The sequence below is a fragment of the Trichomycterus rosablanca genome, chromosome 5 (assembly GCF_030014385.1).
Source record: "Trichomycterus rosablanca isolate fTriRos1 chromosome 5, fTriRos1.hap1, whole genome shotgun sequence".
In the NCBI taxonomy this organism is placed as follows: domain Eukaryota; kingdom Metazoa; phylum Chordata; class Actinopteri; order Siluriformes; family Trichomycteridae; genus Trichomycterus; species Trichomycterus rosablanca.
In genome coordinates this window covers 40,006,599-40,024,885 of record NC_085992.1, presented here as the reverse complement: position 1 = coordinate 40,024,885, position 18,287 = coordinate 40,006,599, and positions in this window count along the sequence as shown.

Here is an 18,287-nt window from a genome sequence, read left to right as displayed (position 1 = left end):
ACCATCCACACACATGCCAGGGACATTGACTCTTTCAGCTCTGGATCTGGTCAGTTAGCAGGCTGTAGAGTACCTCCTGTATCTCTTCAGATCTTCAGATGAATTGCTTTACTCTGTTTAGTAGCCACACTTCAAAGGAAAACCCTGTCGTAGCATGGCAGAAAGAATATCTGTGCCATGTCAGAATGGCAGCCATCTGCACCACTTTGGTTCTTATGGAATCAGTTTAGTTCAAGTTTAGCCACATGAAGAGCCACTGATCAGGAACTTTGTATTAAACTGTTACCCAATACACAGCTAAATTCACTTCAGATCTACACTAACCTCTGAGAGATAATGACTCCTGTTGCTCTTGACGTTGGATTTGAATGTGTGGAGAACATTCCTTAGACCACACAGGAAATACCGCCGCAATCTCAGCTCATGCTTATGTGTGTGAGAATATGCATGCAAGTAAGTGCATTTGCTGGGTAGGAGTAGGAGATTAGGCGGGGTTTCAGAATTCCATTGCTTCGGAAAAACCTGCAGCTTTTCACTTGATTCCAGGAAACACCAGAGATAAGAACACGGCCTGTTCTGAGCCATACATGGTCCAAACCACCATCAAAAAATAATAATATTAATAAACAAAAACTACCTCAATTCTACTTCTGGATACCTCAAGTCCAACATACATCTTCTTATTTGCCACCATAATTCCGAGAGGGTTATAACTTGGCTAATAGAAAGTCAGTTATACCAGCCTAACCTTAGTGAATCATTACCAATAGTACTGAATAAATGTCTCAATTTTATACTGTATGGACCGGTTTGTAATTTTTCTCTTCTTCTGCAATTTACACTACCCCTAACATAATATTTTAATATACATGAGAGTTAATATCCAAGAATATAATGTTAAACCACTTAGTCTTTAACTTATGTTCTTTACCATGGAGAATTTTACATCGGCAGGCATGTTTAAGCCTGGCAGGACTGACTGACTGAAGGTATCAGATTGTTACTTGATGTTATATACTCTTATCAAAGCTGTTTTGGGGACAGATTTCTTTTCTGATTTAGTTTTATGTTGCAAACAGTCTCAAATTAAAACCTACTAATCAAACTAAACTACCAATCTGGTGAGGCCTTCAAATGGCAGTTTTAATAAAACACTATATTTACACAAACTACAGTTTATATAATAATTACAAAACAATAAAGCATGAAGTGAGAGTGTTAATACCTTAAAAATAAGTAATCTATAATTTTACTATTGCACTGACTGAGTAGTGGTAACACTGTATATACAGTGGTACCTTGTAACTCAACGTCCTCTAAACTCAAAATCTTTGAAACTCAAAGCCCTTCATCGAAGAAAATGGTACCCTTAAACTCAACATTTCCCTTAAACTTAACGTGTTCAGTTTTGTAAAAATTTTTTTTAAATGTATTTATTTAATTTCAAATTAACAATGAACAGCCGCTTTGTTCAGTGCTCGGCTTGAGCGGTGTGGTAAAACATCATCAAAGCGCAAATATAAGACAAATCTGCATTTGTGTGGAATAACCATCAAATCCACTCTGAAAGCTCCACATGTCCTCCTGTTTCACTTTTAAACTTTTGTTACAGCTTGAGGTTCTGAGAAATTGTGAGAATTCACTCCATAGGAAATAGTGGCATAGCCAGCGCAAAAGCAATTTTGTCACTACTCATGTGAATGCACCCGTACTGAATGGAATACAGTATTCCAAGATCAAGCATCTCCACATTATTTATACATAGGTATAAAATATATGCAGTTCCACTGGACCATGGAACACATTAACAAGTTTCCCCATACATCCCTGTATGTATTTAGAGTATGCTGTCTATAACCATTTCAATAATCAGGTAATTAACAAGTCAAGGTCTGTAGGTGTGTCAGATTTACTGTTTTTATCATTACTATGATAGGAGTATTGCTTAAGCCCTGTTTCCTCTAATCTAATAATAAAATTGGACCAATGTGTGATAAAGCCCAGGAGCTCATTTGCTAATTAATTGAACAAATATTGAATTCTGACAATTTTGGTAACATTTTTTATTTAAACACAGTCTTTAATAGGATGAAATCTATTCGGCACTTTAAAGAGCAAGTTGCCTCCTCACACTTTATACTTCATTATAACCCCCCACCCCCAATATTGCCTAATACATTCTTAAACACACCTTAGAAACAGCTAATAGCAGACAAGCCCATATGTGTGCTTATCTGAAATGAAATAGCTCACCATCCCAAAGTACAGCAGTTTAAATAAATGGCAAAAATTATCAAGTGTAAAAAAGGACATGCAGTGTCAAAGCCCATCAGGGAAGATATGATAAAGAATGTTTACACCACTGTTTCAAGAAGTCTGTTCTATGTTTTACTACTAATTATAGGCTAGTAGCACTTGCAGATGATCAAATAAGACTTTAAATAAGACATCTGATCTGTACTGCTATTTTTCAATGTACACCGATCAGGCATAACATAATGACCTATGTCCTAACTGACTGGTCTGCGGCTATGCAGCCCCATATGCAACAAACTGTGATGCACTGTGTATTCTGACACCTTTCTATTAGAACCAGTATTAACTTCTTCAGCATTTTGAGCTACAGTAGCTCGTCTGTTGGATCAGACCACACGGGCCAACTTTCGCTCCCCACGTGCATCAAGGAGCCTTGGCCGCCCATGACCCTGTCGCCGGTTTACCACTCTTCCTTCCTTGGACCACTCTTGATAGATACTGACCACTGCAGACCGGGAACACCCCACGAGAGCTGCAGTTTTGGAGATGCTCTTACCCAGTCGTCTAGCCATCACAATTTGGCCCTTGTCAACATCAACTTTGAGGATAAAATGTTCACTTGCTGCCTAATATATCCCAGCTACTAACAGGTGCCATGATGAAGAAATAACCAGTGTTATTCACTTCACCTATCAGTGGTCATAATGTTATGCCTAGTTGGTGTAAATACACTGAGCTGGTTAAATGTGCTTCATTTGAGTTGCCCTTCTGAGTTGGCTTGGTGTGTCACAGCTTCAGTAGATAGTATACAGACAGGGCATAACACAGATATGAACAGTAAACCAGCATTATTGCATCCTTTCATCCACTTTAAGATGTGCAAACTTGTTCTACAGGATTTCTCTCAGTTCACATAAACACATCCATAATAGTAAGAAGTACATTTACTGAATTTACACTGATTAGACATATCATTAAAACCACCTCCTTGTTTCTACACTCACTGTCCATTTTATCTGCTCCACTAACCATATAAAAGCACTTTGTAGTTCTGCAATTACTGACTGTAATCTCTCTGTTTCTCTGCATGCTTTGTTAGCCTCCTTTCATGCTGTTCTTCAGTGGTCAGGACCACTACAGAGCAGGTACTATTTGGGTGGTGGATCATTCTCAGCACTGCAGTGACACTGACATGGTGGTGGTGTGTTAGTGCAGCAGTTTTTAAACACCTCACTGTCACTGCTGGACTGAGAATAATCAGGGCAAGCCGTAGCCTAGTGGTTAGGGTACTGGACTAGTAATCAAAAGGTCACTGGTTCAAGCCTCACCACTGCCAGGTTGCTGCTGTTGGGCCCTTGAGCAAGGCCCTTAACCCTCAATTACTAAATGCTGAAAATGTAAATGTAGAATAGTCCACCAACCAAAACTATTCAGCCAACAGCACCCTGTGACCACTGATAAAGGTCTAGAAGATGACCAACTCAAACAGCAGCAATAGATGAGCGATCATCTCTGACTTTACATCTACAGGGTGGACCAACTAGGTAGGAGTGTCTAATAGAGTGGACAGTGAGTGGACAAGAGATTTAAAACAAAACTCCAGCAGTGCTGCTGTGTCTGATCCACTCATACCAGCACAACACACACTAGCACACCACCACCATGTCAGTGTCACTGCAGTGCTGAGAATGATCCACCACCTAAATAATACCTGCTCTGTGGGGGTCCTGACCATTAAAGAACAGGCTAAAAATGTATGTAGAGAAACAGATGGACTACAGTCAGTAATTGTAGAATTACAAAGTGCTTCTATATGACAAAATGGGCAGTGAGTGTATAACAAGTGGTTTTAATGTTATGGCTGATCAGTGTATATTCACTGTAATTCTTATGTTACAGTGTAATTATTAACTAAAAATAAATGGTGTTGAACTTTTACCTTGAAGTTTTAACCTTGAAACGAACCAGGCTTTGAATTGTGAAGGCTTATATAAATGAGTTGTATCATTATTACCTCGGAGGACCTTCATTTTGACAGCTGGAGGTGATCATGTCAAGGTGAGAAATATTAAGTGTTCATTTATATAACAAATGTAAACAGTCCAATCAATACTTGAGACTGGTTAACCCAGCTTCAGTGAAATGGCAAGATTTAGGACATAACTGTATCCTATAAATGTTAATCTGGCAAAACTGCTCTGACATAAGTACACATTTTAAACACACACAGCCTTGTACAGACAGTGCTTATCTGATGCTCAGTTTAGGCTAAAATAAATCCTGCTCCAAAGCTTTAGTCTCTGACAGGAAACCAATAAAGTCTGGGTTTTTTTTAGTAAAAAAGTGAATTATTACAGCTTGTTTTTTATCCAAGGTCTTTACCTGGTGAGTTAAAGGACCTGAGCCCTGGAGAATTGGAATGGTTTGTGAGTACCTGCTCCTTGGTCAGATTTGATAGTAAAAACGTTAAGGCATTGTGTTTGATTGTGTGTGTGTGTGTGTGTGTGTGATGGCAAACAATAGACTGACATCCTGTCTGGTGTTTTTCTGACTTCTGACTTTTTAACTGGAATAATTATGACCCTGACCAGTATTAAGTGGCTATTAAAAATGTAAATTAATGTATAATATATATATATACACTGATCAGCCATAACATTAAAACCACCTGTGTTTCTACACTCACTGTCTATTTTATCAGCTCCACTTACCATATAGAAGAACTTTGTAGTTCTACAATTACTGACTGTAGTCCATCTGTTTCTCTACATACTTCTTTTAGCCTGCTTTTACTCTGTTCTTCAATGGTCAGGACCCCCACAAGACCACCACAGAGCAGGTATTATTTAGATGGTGGATGATTCTCAGCACTGCAGTGACACTGACATGGTGGTGGTGTGTTAGTGTGTTAGTGTGTGTTGTGCTGGTATGAGTGAATAAGACACAGCAGCGCTGCTGGAGTTATTAAATACCGTGTCCACTCTATTAGACACTCCTACCTAGTTGGTCCACCTTGTAGATGTAAAGTCAGAGACGATCGCTCATCTATTGCTGCTGTTTGAGTTGGTCATCTTCTAGACCTTCATCAGTGGTCACAGGACGCTGCCCACAGGGCACTGTTGGCTGGATATTTTGGTTGGTGGACTATTCTCAGTCCAGCAGTGACAGTGAGGTGTTTAAAAACTCCATCAGCATTGCTGTGTCTGATTCACTCATACCAGCACAACACACACTAACACACCACCACCATGTCAGTGTCACTGCAGTGCTGAGAATGATCCACCACCCAAATAATACCTGCTCTGTAGTGGTCCTGGGAGAGTCCTGACCATTGAAGAACAGCATGAAAGGAGGGCTAACAAGGAATGCTGATTCATCTGACCACAATACACGTTCCATTGTGTGAAGGTCCTAGACGCCTCCGAGCCCATTTTTTTCCACTATACAGTGGTATATTGTAACCCGACCTCCCCCAAACCTTTGTTGAGAAATTTGGGCCCTTAAACTTAATGTTTACCTTAAACTCATTGTGTTCAGCTTTTTTTTTATTTTTTATTTTATTTTTTTTTAAATATTTTTTTTATTTCAAATTAACAATGAAGAGCTTTGTTCAGCGTTTGGCTTGAGTGGTGCAGTAAGACTTGCAGGTTTTATTGTATTTTTATTGATTTTTAACTGTTTTCAATTGTATTTCAATGTTTTATATTGTATCTGTGTTATTCTCAGTGTATGTGTCAAAACAAGATTCATCAGTTCACAAGTTTAATGTCAAACACAGTCATGGACACTTTTGTGTCGGGACCTTCTTGCTGTGAGACAACAGTGCTACCAACTGAGCCACCGTGCCACCCAAGTGTCAAAAACAACCCCATTATTTTACATGAGCTTAAAGTATATGCAGTTCCATGGAATGCATTAACAGGTTTTCCATGCACCCTTATGGGAAAAAATACCTTGAAGCTCAACGCCTTTTAAACTCAATGCCATTTGCAGAACCAATTGACGGTGAGTTTTAAGGTACCACTGTATACTAAATGTTTTCCCAGATTTCTCTGGGAAGCGCTTCAGTGTATGCAAGTATAAATCTGTACATTTAATTTATTTTATCACTTTAAAGGAAAAGCAACTTGTGTTTTTACAAGCCCCCCACCCCCCCCACCCCCTTCCCCCGCCATTTATTGGCATATTCTTGGAAAGCATAGAACCTAATTATAAATAGGTGCACAGTAGTAATTTTAACTGTGTTTACTGTGTTCTTGAATGACCTTTTTATTACATTGTCTTTAACCAATGTTTTAATTTTGCCAGAACGAATAAATCACAATTTTACCGTGTACTTTGTTTGCTCTAATGCATACACATCTGGTCAAATATCTTTTTAGCAAATAAATCTTTTTGGTCTGCATGTGTAGCTTGGCTTATGCTGCATTTAGTCATATTCTCTCTGTTAATATTCCACAATGCAAGAGCCACAACTGGCTCTCAATATTTTAGTTGAAATAGCTGATAATTTTGACCAATATTTTATGTCATTTAATATTAAACCCAAAATTACAATATGTAGCCAAACTTAAAGCTTTGAAGCCCCCCATTCCAAAACGAGTTTAGTCATTATGGCATGATGTCTCTTTGTTAATATTCCACAATGCAGGAGCCACGACTGGCTCCCAATATTTTAGTTGAAATAGCTGATAAATTTTACCACTATTTTATGTAATTTAATATTAAACCCAAAATTACATCATGCAGCCAAACTTAAAGCTTTGAAGCCCCCATTCCAAAATGAGTTTAGTCATTATGGCATGATTTAATACTTGTGGCTTATTTGGATAAAACATACATCAAAAGTTACAAGCTATATTAGGTGAAGTGCTTAGGTGCCCTAAATTCTATTTTCTTTATAGATTATTTAGTGGTGATGGACTGATGTGAAGAGAAAAGCCAAGAGTATTAAACTACTCTGCCAATTCAGATCCAGTTAGCTAAAGGACATAAGTTACACAGTGTTAAATTGATAGAAGAGCTTTCAAAACTCAATCCAGAACATTCTTGGGAAATGTTTTCTCCACTGTTCTCATGTGTGCTGGTCGGATCCAGAACCCTGAAGAGAAGAGAGGGCCAATTTATAAATATGACATTCTTGACATCTGTAATCTATTTTGTAAAATGCCTCATTTTATGTGTAAGTGTGGATGAATATTTTAGTAATATAAAACCAAGTGACCAAATAAATAATAAATACATATAAAAGCCCACCATGCTACACCCTACACCATCTATAGGTCTTTTCATTTTTTTTTTTTTTGTATTTATACAACCCCAAACCAGAAAAAGTTTGGACAGTATGGAAAATGCAAATCAAATAAAAATGTAGTGTTCCTTAAATTTACTGGCTTTTATTTGACTGCAGACAGTTTGAACCAAAGCTATTTTATGTTTTTTCTGCTCAACTTTATTTCATTTGTTAATATACCTCCATTCCTGCATTTCAGGTCTGCAACACATTCGAAAAAAAGTTGGTATGGGGGCAATTTAGGGCTAGTAATGAGGTGAAAAAAATAAATAATGATGTGATTCCAAACAGGTGATGTCAACAGGTGATTGTAATCATGGTTTGGTACAAAAGCAGCATCCAGGAAAGGCTGAGTCTTTGATGAGCAAAGATGATCAGAGAATCTCCAGTTTGTCAACAAATATGTGAGAAAATTATTAAAATGTTTAAAAACAATGAATCTCGAAGAAAGATTAGAAGGGATGTGCATATTTCACCATCTACAGTGCATAATATCATTAAACAATTCAAGGAATCAGGAGGAATTTCAGTGTGTAAAGGTCAAGGGTGCAAGCTTAAGCTGAACACCAGTGATCTTCTATCCATCAGTCGGCACTGCATCAAGAACCACCACTCAACAATAGCTGATATAACCACATGGGTGAGGGATTACGTTGTCAAACCTTTGTCAAGCTCTACAATACAGAGTTACATGCACAAATGCCACTAAAACTTTACTGTGCAAAAAAGAAGCCTTATGTTAACCATATCCAGAAGCGGCATTGACTTCTCTGGGCTCGGAGGCATCTAGGATGGACCATCACACAGTGGAAACGTGCATTGTGGTCAGATGAATCAGCATTCCAGGTCTTTTTGGAAAAAATGGACGCCGTGTGCTCGAAGACTAAAAGGACCATCCAGACTGTTATCAGCAACAAGTCCAAAAGCCAGGGTCTGTCATGGTATGGGGTTGTGTCAGTGTCCATGGCAAAGGTCATTTACACTTCTGTGATGGCAGCATTAATGCAGAAAAGTACATTGAGATCTTAGAGCAACATATGCTGCCTTCAGGACATCATCTTTTCCAAGACAATTCAAAACCACATGCTACACACAGTACAAAGGCACAACTGCGGAAGAAGAGGGTATGGGTCTGGGCTGACCTGTCCCTAATAGAGAATGTGTGGAGAATTTTGAAATGAAAAATGTGACAACGACGACCCCGTACTGTTGCACACCTTAAGACGTGTTTGCAGGAAGAATGAGACAAAATAAAATCTGAAACACTAAATCACTTGGTCTCCTCGGTGCCAAAACGTCTTTTAAGTGTGGTGAAAAGGAATAGCAACATTACAAAGTGGTAAATGCTTTACTGTGCCAACTTTTTTTGGAATGTGTTACAGGCCTGAAGTGCAGGAATGGATGTTTATAAATAAATGAAATGAAGTTGAGCAGATAAAACATGAAATATCTCAGGTTCATCCTGTCTGCAATTAAATAAAAGTCAAAGTAAATGTAAGAAACTCTGTGTTTTTTATTATTTGTATTTTCTATGCTGTCCCAACTTTCCTTTCTCTGTTTTGGGGTTAAATTTTTTATTTAAATTGCAGTCTGCAAAATCCATTTTTAGCGTCTTGAGATGAAATGAAGACAACACACTGAACTGGATGTGAGCCATAACTGTTTGTATGAATGAAAGGTAACTGCACACATTTTGGGTGGCTAAGTCGGTTCTAACAGGAAACTGTAGGTTTGTTTACACATCTTTCTGCATCAACAGATCTGTCTGACATCACTGTAAAAAAAAAAAAAAAAGAAGAACTGGGCCGCCAGCCAAAATGTTTAAATCTTTTTCACGTCTATTACACCCAGGAGTCAACCAGCACAACGGAGCCATAGATTGCTGGTAGTACAGTCCAATACTGTTCAATCCTGCCAGCCCACACACACACATAACGTCTATTCTAGACAATACATGTTTTTGAAAGTCTTATACGCCGATCAGCCATAACATTAAAACCACCTCCTTGTTTCTACACTCACTGTCCATTTTATCAGCTCCACTTACCATATAGAAGCACTTTGTAGTTCTACAATTACTGACTGTAGTCCATCTGTTTCTCTACATGCTTTGTTAGCTCCTTTCATGCTGTTCCTCAATGGTCAGGATCCCGGACAGGACCACCACAGAGCAGATATTATTTGGGTGGTGGATCATTCTCAGCACTGCTGTGACGCTGACATGGTGGTGTGTTAGTGTGTGTTGTGCTGGTATGAGTGGATCAGACACAGCAGCGCTGCTGGAGTTTTTAAACACCTCATTGTAACTGCAGGACTGAGAATTGTCCACCAACCAAAAATATATCCAGCCAACAGTGCCCTGTGGGCAGCAGCCTGTGACCACTAATGAAGGTCTAGAAGATGACCAACTCAAACAGCAGCAATAGATGAGTGATCGTCTCTGACTTTGCATCTACAAGGTGGACCAACTAGGTAGGAGTGTCTAATAGAGTAGACAGTGAGTGGACACGGTATTTATAAATAATACTTTATAAACTCCAGCAGCGCTGCTGTGTCTGATCCACTCATACCAGCACAACACACACTAACACACTAACACACCACCACCATGTCAGTGTCACTGCAGTGCTGAGAATCATCCGAATAATACCTGCTCTGTAGAGGTCCTGTGGTGGTCCTGACCACTAAAGAACAATGTGAAAGGGGGCTAACAAAACATGTATAGAAACAGATGGACTACAGTCAGTAATTGTAGAACTACAAAGTGCTTCTGTATAGTAGGTGGAGCTAATAAAATGGTGTGTGTGTGCATGTGTTTGGGCACAAATGTACAAGATGTACATGGATTTGTTTGCTGCAAACTGTGGAAAAAATGCTGCCAAACAAAACCAACAGAAATCTGCTCACATGAGGTGATAACTTACCCCAGATGGAAAGAGCAGCTCACCTTGGTTTAACACTGCTGGATTCATGTACTGGCCAGCTCCTTCTGGCCAGCTCCTTCTGCCCCTTTGGCAACAATTAAAGCTGCATGGCTTCTTGTGTAAATCTCTAGAAGCTTAACATTTCTGGATTTGGGCAATGTATCTCATTATTCATGGCAGATCCTCTAAAGCCCTTTTGGATTGGATGAGCATCAGCAAACTGCCACCTTCAGGTCTCTCTACAGATATTTGATGGGGTTTTACTCAGGACTTTGGCTGGGTCACCCAAGGACATTCAGTTACTTGCTCCAGAGCTATTCAAATGTTCTTTGGGTTGTATGGTTTGGGTTTTATCAGCTGCTTTATACTGGTAGGGTCACAGTGGGTCTATTTTCATGTGGAAACACTGGGTGCAAGGCAGGAATACCCTAAAGAGGGTACCAATTTATTACAGCGCATTGGCCATTCACCCCACTCAGACATAGCCAATCATGTCTGGCTGCTGATGTTTGAATCTACAAATGTTTGATGGGATTTTACTCAGGGCTTTGGCTGGGTCACTCAAGGAAGTTCAGTTACTTGCTCCAGAGCTATTCAAATGTTCTTTGGGTTGTATGGTTTGGGTTTTATCAGCTGCTTTATCCTGATAGGGTCACAGTGGGTCTAGTTTCATGTGGAAACACTGGGCGCAGGGTAGGAATACCATAGAGAGGGCACCAATTTATTACAGTTCACTGGCCGTTCACCCCACTCAGACATAGCCAATCATGTCTGGCCACTGATGTTTGAACCCAGATCTCAGCGTTGGCAGGCTAACGTAATAGACTGCTGTGTGACCAGACTGCTTGTTGCAGTTTTTGGAAGATTTATATGACTTCAGTGTTATGAAGTTGGAAAGCAAAAGACTCAAACAATTATCTTGCTGCAATAATAATAATAACATGTACATGTATGACATTTAGCAGATTTTACCCAAAGTGATTTATTACAGAGCAAGCAATTGAGAGGTGGAGGCCTTGTTCAGGGTCCCAACAGTGGAAACTTGGAGGTGGATAGGCCTGAACCATGGGTTCCTGAAATGCTGATCTACCACTGCCCTTTTTATGGAAGGCTGTCAAAGATGCAACCTTTAACCATGTTGGCTCCACAAACCTGCACAGTAATTTTATACATGTAACATATTTAAATTAAACACTAGTGTACAATTTTTACCTCTTTGTCTTGCATGGCTATTCTGTTTGTCCATATTCTTTCTTTTCACACACAGTTACTGATTATAATCTATTTTCTCACTCACAAACATTCTAAGCTTCTGACAGTGTCTTTGTGGATCTTGTCAAATTGGCAGGAGATTTGTGGACGAGGTGATGGAGACACAGAGCAGGACATTCTATGGCAGCCAGAGCTTACCACATTAACCTTTAGGGAAATTTTTAGGCACTGTCATTCCAGTGGGTCAGATTAGATCAGACGTTTGATTTATAGTGGCTGAACAGCTGGGGGCTGCAGCAGAGATTCGAGGTCCTGAAATAACTACAGTGGGAGGTGTCAATGACAGTAGAGGGACCTGTCCTGCAGAGGAATTCCCCTACTGTGGGAAATACCATTACTGATCAATATCATGAATAAATGGGAAACACTTTATGCATCTGCTATACCTTAAATATGTCAATGTAAACATTGTCACCTTATTTTATGGAAAAAATGCTTTGTGTTTATTATTAAACACTTAAATAGATACAGATAGAACATGCAAAACTCATTACAGATATGTAATATAATATATATTATACAGACAGAACGTGCCAAATTCCTTATAGATACTAAATATAGTATACAGAAACAGATACAACATGCCAAATTCCTCATATAATATCTAATATATATTCCTAATATATATTATACAGATATATTAAATTAAATAATTAAACAGATTAAATAAATAAAGATAGTACCCAAGAAACATGTTGCTGTGCAGCACCCACACTACCAGCTGCACATCTATATTCATTCATTTTACCACCGCTTTACCATCCCTGGCGAATGGTAGGAAACACCCCAGACAGGTTGCCAGTCCATCACAGGGCAAACACACACACACATTCACTAGGGCAATTTTAGTAGCTTGCGGGCCCGGCCAACTTCACCTGGGAATCAAACCCAAGACCTTCTTGCGACAGTGCTACCCACCAAGCCACCATGCCATCTGCTATAGTAATAATAATAACAATAACAAATACAATAATAGTAATAATAACAACAACAATAATAATAATTATAATCATAATAGTAATAATTATTATTATATAACAATGATAATAATCATATTAATAAAAATTATAATTACAATAATAATAATAACTAATAATAACAATTACAATAATAGTAATAATAACAATAATAATAATAACAGTAATAATAATAATAATAATAACAATAATAATAATAACAACAATAATAATAATAACTAAAATTATAATAATAATTATTATTATTATTATTAATATTATTATTATTATTAATATTATTATTATTAATATAACAGTGGCTGATGAGACAACCCAAACTGTCACCTTATGCAGAAAATATATTTATTACATCTTAGATGTAAAAAAGCATAAGTTTACAATTTGGGTTTTCTTCTCGATTATGGCATAAGAATCACTGTTTCATGTACGTTTAATGTATGAAGTCCAACTAGCTTGATTTACAATAGTGTAGAGAAGCACCGTGCTTAATGATAATAATAATCATAATATACTTACTAGGGATAGTGGCCAAGCCAAAAAGTAAAATGACATTATAGAACCTTTTACACCTTGCATACTGTATGTATATTTTGGAAACATCATATTTGATCATATCGTCAGACAACAGAATACAATTCTCATTAATTAAAGTTTTATTTTAAATATGTTTACCAGTCATTAACTCACAGAAAAGAAGCAGTTCATTTAAAAGTAATTAAAATCCCAAGACTTCCATGAAATATATGTTACTTAAGTGTAAATATAACCTTTAGGTACATTTTACTTACAGATAGGCCAAGGCTGATTAAGTACTATCCATACATTTTAAAGACCCAGACAGGAATTATTTGTTAATCTATTTTAGATAAAGCAAACAGATTAGGGCTCTTCCAAAGGGCCACATTATTCAAATGCTGTCTGTTCATTTTTAGGTATTTATTTAAATTATCCACTTGTCCAGTTTCCACTGCATGTCTAAAATCTCTACCTGCCTTGGGGTGAAGGCATTTCTGTGCATTCCAGGACAGAGGTCAATCCCTTACCCAAGATAACACTGTTATGCGGAGCTGCTGACTGTTTTGCCTTCCCCAGTCCGGACATACTGTCTCCAGATCCAGAAATGTCAAGACACTCACCTCTGAGCTGACTGTGCACGTGACTGCAGTGCTCCCAGGATGTAGAAATGTAGTAATTGTGTTGGAATTTATGTCTGTCTGCTATCACTGCATGATTCCAGGAAATAACAGTGAGGCTCCAACCCAGCAGCTATCAGGTGTATGCCAGGACTTACACAAACGTACTGCAGTGTTCATCATTTGCAGAATAGTGAAATGGTAATGTCAACAAAGGCAAAGGCCTTTAAAAGGTGATCTTATAAAACAAAAATGAAAACAGAACTTGCCAACTATATAACTAATTTATTCATTTATTTATTGATTTATTTGTAACCACCTTTTTTGGTCATAGCACCAATTAGGATTTGAACCCTGGATCCAGTGTGCTTTACTACTGTGCCACCAAACCGCCCTATAATATTTATTTATTTACTTAATACATGGGGCAGCACGGTGGCACTGTCGCCTCACAGCAAGAAGGTCCTGGGTTCGATCCCCAGGTGGGGAGGTCCGGGTCCTTCCTGTTTGGGGTTTGCATGTTCTCCCCGTGTCTGCGTGGGTTTCCTCCAGGTGCTCCGTTTTCCTCCCACAGTCCAAAGATGTGCAAGTAAGGTAAATTGGAGATAAAAAATTGTCCAAGAGGTCAGTTCCTTACCCAAGATTATGTTCAGTATAACCTTCTGAACTGATGAATCTTGTGTAATGAGTAACTACCGTTTCTGTCATGAATGTAACCAAAGTGTAAAACATGACATTAAAATACTAATAAACAAACAAACTTAATACATGTATTATGTGCTAAAGTTTAACTGCATTAATGAGCTTATGTTAACAATGGGCGAGGTGTCTTTCCATGTACGTTAATTCTCAAATTTTGCAGAACGTTCCACTTTTTTCAAGGTATAAGTAAATAAGTGGGGAACTTGGGAAACTAATTGTTTGCCCATTTTTGCATAATGCAAGAATTCAGCCGCTCAACAATCTGTAGTTGATGTTGTCTGATTTTTTTCCTTTATGATGTGACAGACCCTTTAATAGGAGACAGATTTGGACTGCAGGCAGACCAGTCAAGCACACTTCACATTTGTATTGTTTAAAGAATGAGACCTGGCAGCCAAGTAATTTTTTTGTATTCTCCTCAGTTAAATGAAAAAATGTTTTTTTTATTGCATTTTACAAAACATTTACATTTTTAGCATTTAGCAGACGCTTTTATCCAAAGCGACTTACAGTACTGTGACAGTATACAGTCTAAGCAATTGAGGGTTAAGGGCCTTGCTCAAGGGCCCAACAGTGGCAACCTGGCAGTGGTGAGGCTTGAACCGGCAACCTTCTGATTACTGGACTAGTACCTTAACCACTAGGCTAAGACTAAGGGCAACTGCACTAGGCTTAAACGTACAACATTTTCAGAAAACTGGATCTGTAAAAACATAACAATGCTGTTTGCATATAAAATCTAAATGTAGGTTTGATGTCTAAATAGTGACTGGTTACTTGCTAATAGGTGCTCAAAGGAGTCATAATTATTTATAGATTTGTGTAAAGACTATGTGTTGACAGCAGTCTTAGCCGGGCAGTGACAGGGCGCTCTGATAAAGTCCACCAGTTTTTTTACTGCCAGCACAGGACTGTTCTTGCTTTATGTAAAGGTGTTGAGTGCCTGAGAAAGCACTGCCAGTAGGTGAAAATCCAGTGTGCTGTCTCTGCAGTGTGTCGGCACCACAGCTGAGTTGTTTTCATACTATTAATATATGTCATATCCTTTAGAAATGACACCTACATTTCGATTAGAAAAAAGATACTACTTAAATGCATCTAATATTTAATATAATTGTGTACTGCTATTATTTCTAAATTGTGAATATACAGTATAACTGTATAATCTTGCTGGTTTACCAAATTTCTCCAAGCAGCTCAATTTCATCTAGCATAACATTTCCACATCATTTTACTAAAGAAATCATACCAAATGTCACTTGTAGGGCAAGTGTGTATACATTGGGTCTCCGTACCTAGGTGACATACATATGAGATGCTATTACTGTTTATACTATGAGTACTGCCCTCTACCAGACAATCCTAAAGGATTATGTCCAGTCATCAGTCTGTGATGAATAATGCAACAAAACAACAATCCAAAGCACAAGAGCAAGTCTATCTTTGAATGGACAATGAGTGACCTAGTCCTTATTTGGACCTCTTTGAGATGATCGAGGGAAGCATTTATATATTCTGTTCTATTTAGGGTGGCAGTGGGTCACACACACTCACACACACACACATTTTACTATCTCTAATTAACCTGACTGCATGTCTTTGGACTGTGGAAGGAAACCGGAGCACCTGGAGAAAACCCACATAGACCTGGGGAGAACATGCTAACTCCACACAGAAAGGACCCGGGCCGCTCCACCTGGGAATCGAACCCAAGACCTTCTTGTTGTGAGGCAACAGTGCTGACTGTAGGGAAGCAAGTAAAAAAAAAAAAAATCAGCAGTCAGTAAATACATTTATAGCATTATGTTTTGAGAAATACAGCTTATAGTTTGTAATGGAATTTTGAGCCACTACATAAACTCTGCCAAACACACACACATGCACACACACACATGCACATAAACAATAAACAGAATTTATGTCAAATGAGATTGCATTGAGGACCTGATAAGCAATAAAAAATATATATTACAGACTGATCATTCATTGTTCGTCCCCTTTCCTACATTTGTTAATATATAGAGTAGATCAGTGTTTTTAACAACTGTTAAGCATTATGATATAAAGTGTATATTTGTGTAAGTGCATGAAACAGCTTGAAAGGGGGGTAACAAAGCATGCAGAAAAACAGATTGACTACAGTCAGTAATTGTAGAACTACAAAGTGCTTCTATATGGTAAGTGGAGCTGATAAAATAGACAGTGTGTAGAAACAAGGAGGTGGTTTTAATGTTATGGCTGATCGGTGTATCTTCTGAATAGTACAGTCTTTAATACTTCTTCATGTTGTCCCTTTACTGTGTTATCTTACTAGTTCTGGTTAATTCTCCAGTACAAAGTGTGTGAAAAAGAATTCAAACGAAACCATCTACAGCATTGCTGTTTTTGGACTGTATGGCAGTAGGGAGGTTAGGGAGGTTGGGAGTGGGGTGGGTGTCTGCAGTAGTGCTTTGCCTTTGAGTGACACATGATTTTAGATTCTTCAGTTCTGGCTTGTACTGTTGCTTTCATTTCCCATGGTGTTTGAACTGTGTTAAGTGATTTATATAGCGTAAAGCACAAACAGTCAGGCATGCTGGTGCTGAAATCTGTGATAAGGGATTAAACCCTGTGGATCTCTGTAAAGTAGAGTTCACTTGGCATTGACAGAGACCATGGCACACATAAGTAGAAGTCTGCCCTCTGTGATGACATGGCCAAAAGTATGTGGACACTTGATTATGAGCTTATTGAACATCCCATTTCAAAAGCTAATATAAATTTATATAATGTTGCCCCCCATTGCAACTCATCTGGGAAGACTGTTCACATAATTTTGGAGTGTGTCTGTTGGTAATCCAGTCAAAGGGTCAACCCTATTTCTGCATTTTAATCTTTTTCTACCAGTATAATCAATTGTAACTCCTCTGACATTGGCACCACCCCTACCTAGACTGGCACCACCCCTACCTAGACACATATGCAGTCGTTGGTTATTTTTTTTCAGCTGCCAGAGGTGGTCTTACAGAGCCGTATCACATAAAGAGAGTCAGCTGTGCCCTTCTGTCAGTCATCCACCCCTTACATTTTCAGCATTTAGCAGACGTCTTTATCCAAAGCGACTTACAATTGAGACTGTATACATTGCAAGCAATTGAGGGTTAGGGCCTTGCTCAAGGGCCCAACAGTGGCAACCTGGCAGATGTGGGGCTTGAACCAGTAACCGTCCAGTTACTAGTCTGGTACATTAACCGCTGAGCTACCACTGCCCTTTCTGAACACAGAAAGAGAACAACAGAGTGCCTCGACCAACCAGGAGAGATTGCATCTACAGAGGCAATAAAAACTCTGTCAGTCTTTTTCCCATAAGCACAGTCAATTGTGCCCTTTAGATGCCCAGCCAGGTCAATAGTACAGCTGAGATTCAAGCTGGGGATCTTAGCACTAGTGGGCTAGTGCATTACAATTCTGCACCAACACCCTGCACCAATGCCCTCAGAGCATTTGTGAGGTAAACCACAAGGTCTGGCTCACAGTCAGTTCAGTTGGGTTGAGGTCAGGTCTATGCACAGGCCACAAACCTCAAATCTTTGTCTTTATGGACATGTAGAAACAAGAAAGAGCCTTTCTTAAGCTGTCAAAAGCTAAAAGCATACATGTATTGTATGTATGTAAAATTAATTGTATTTTTCTGTTAGCAGTGAGTGTGGCTTTAAAGCCTAAGCTCAATACTTAGGGGGACTGTTTACAT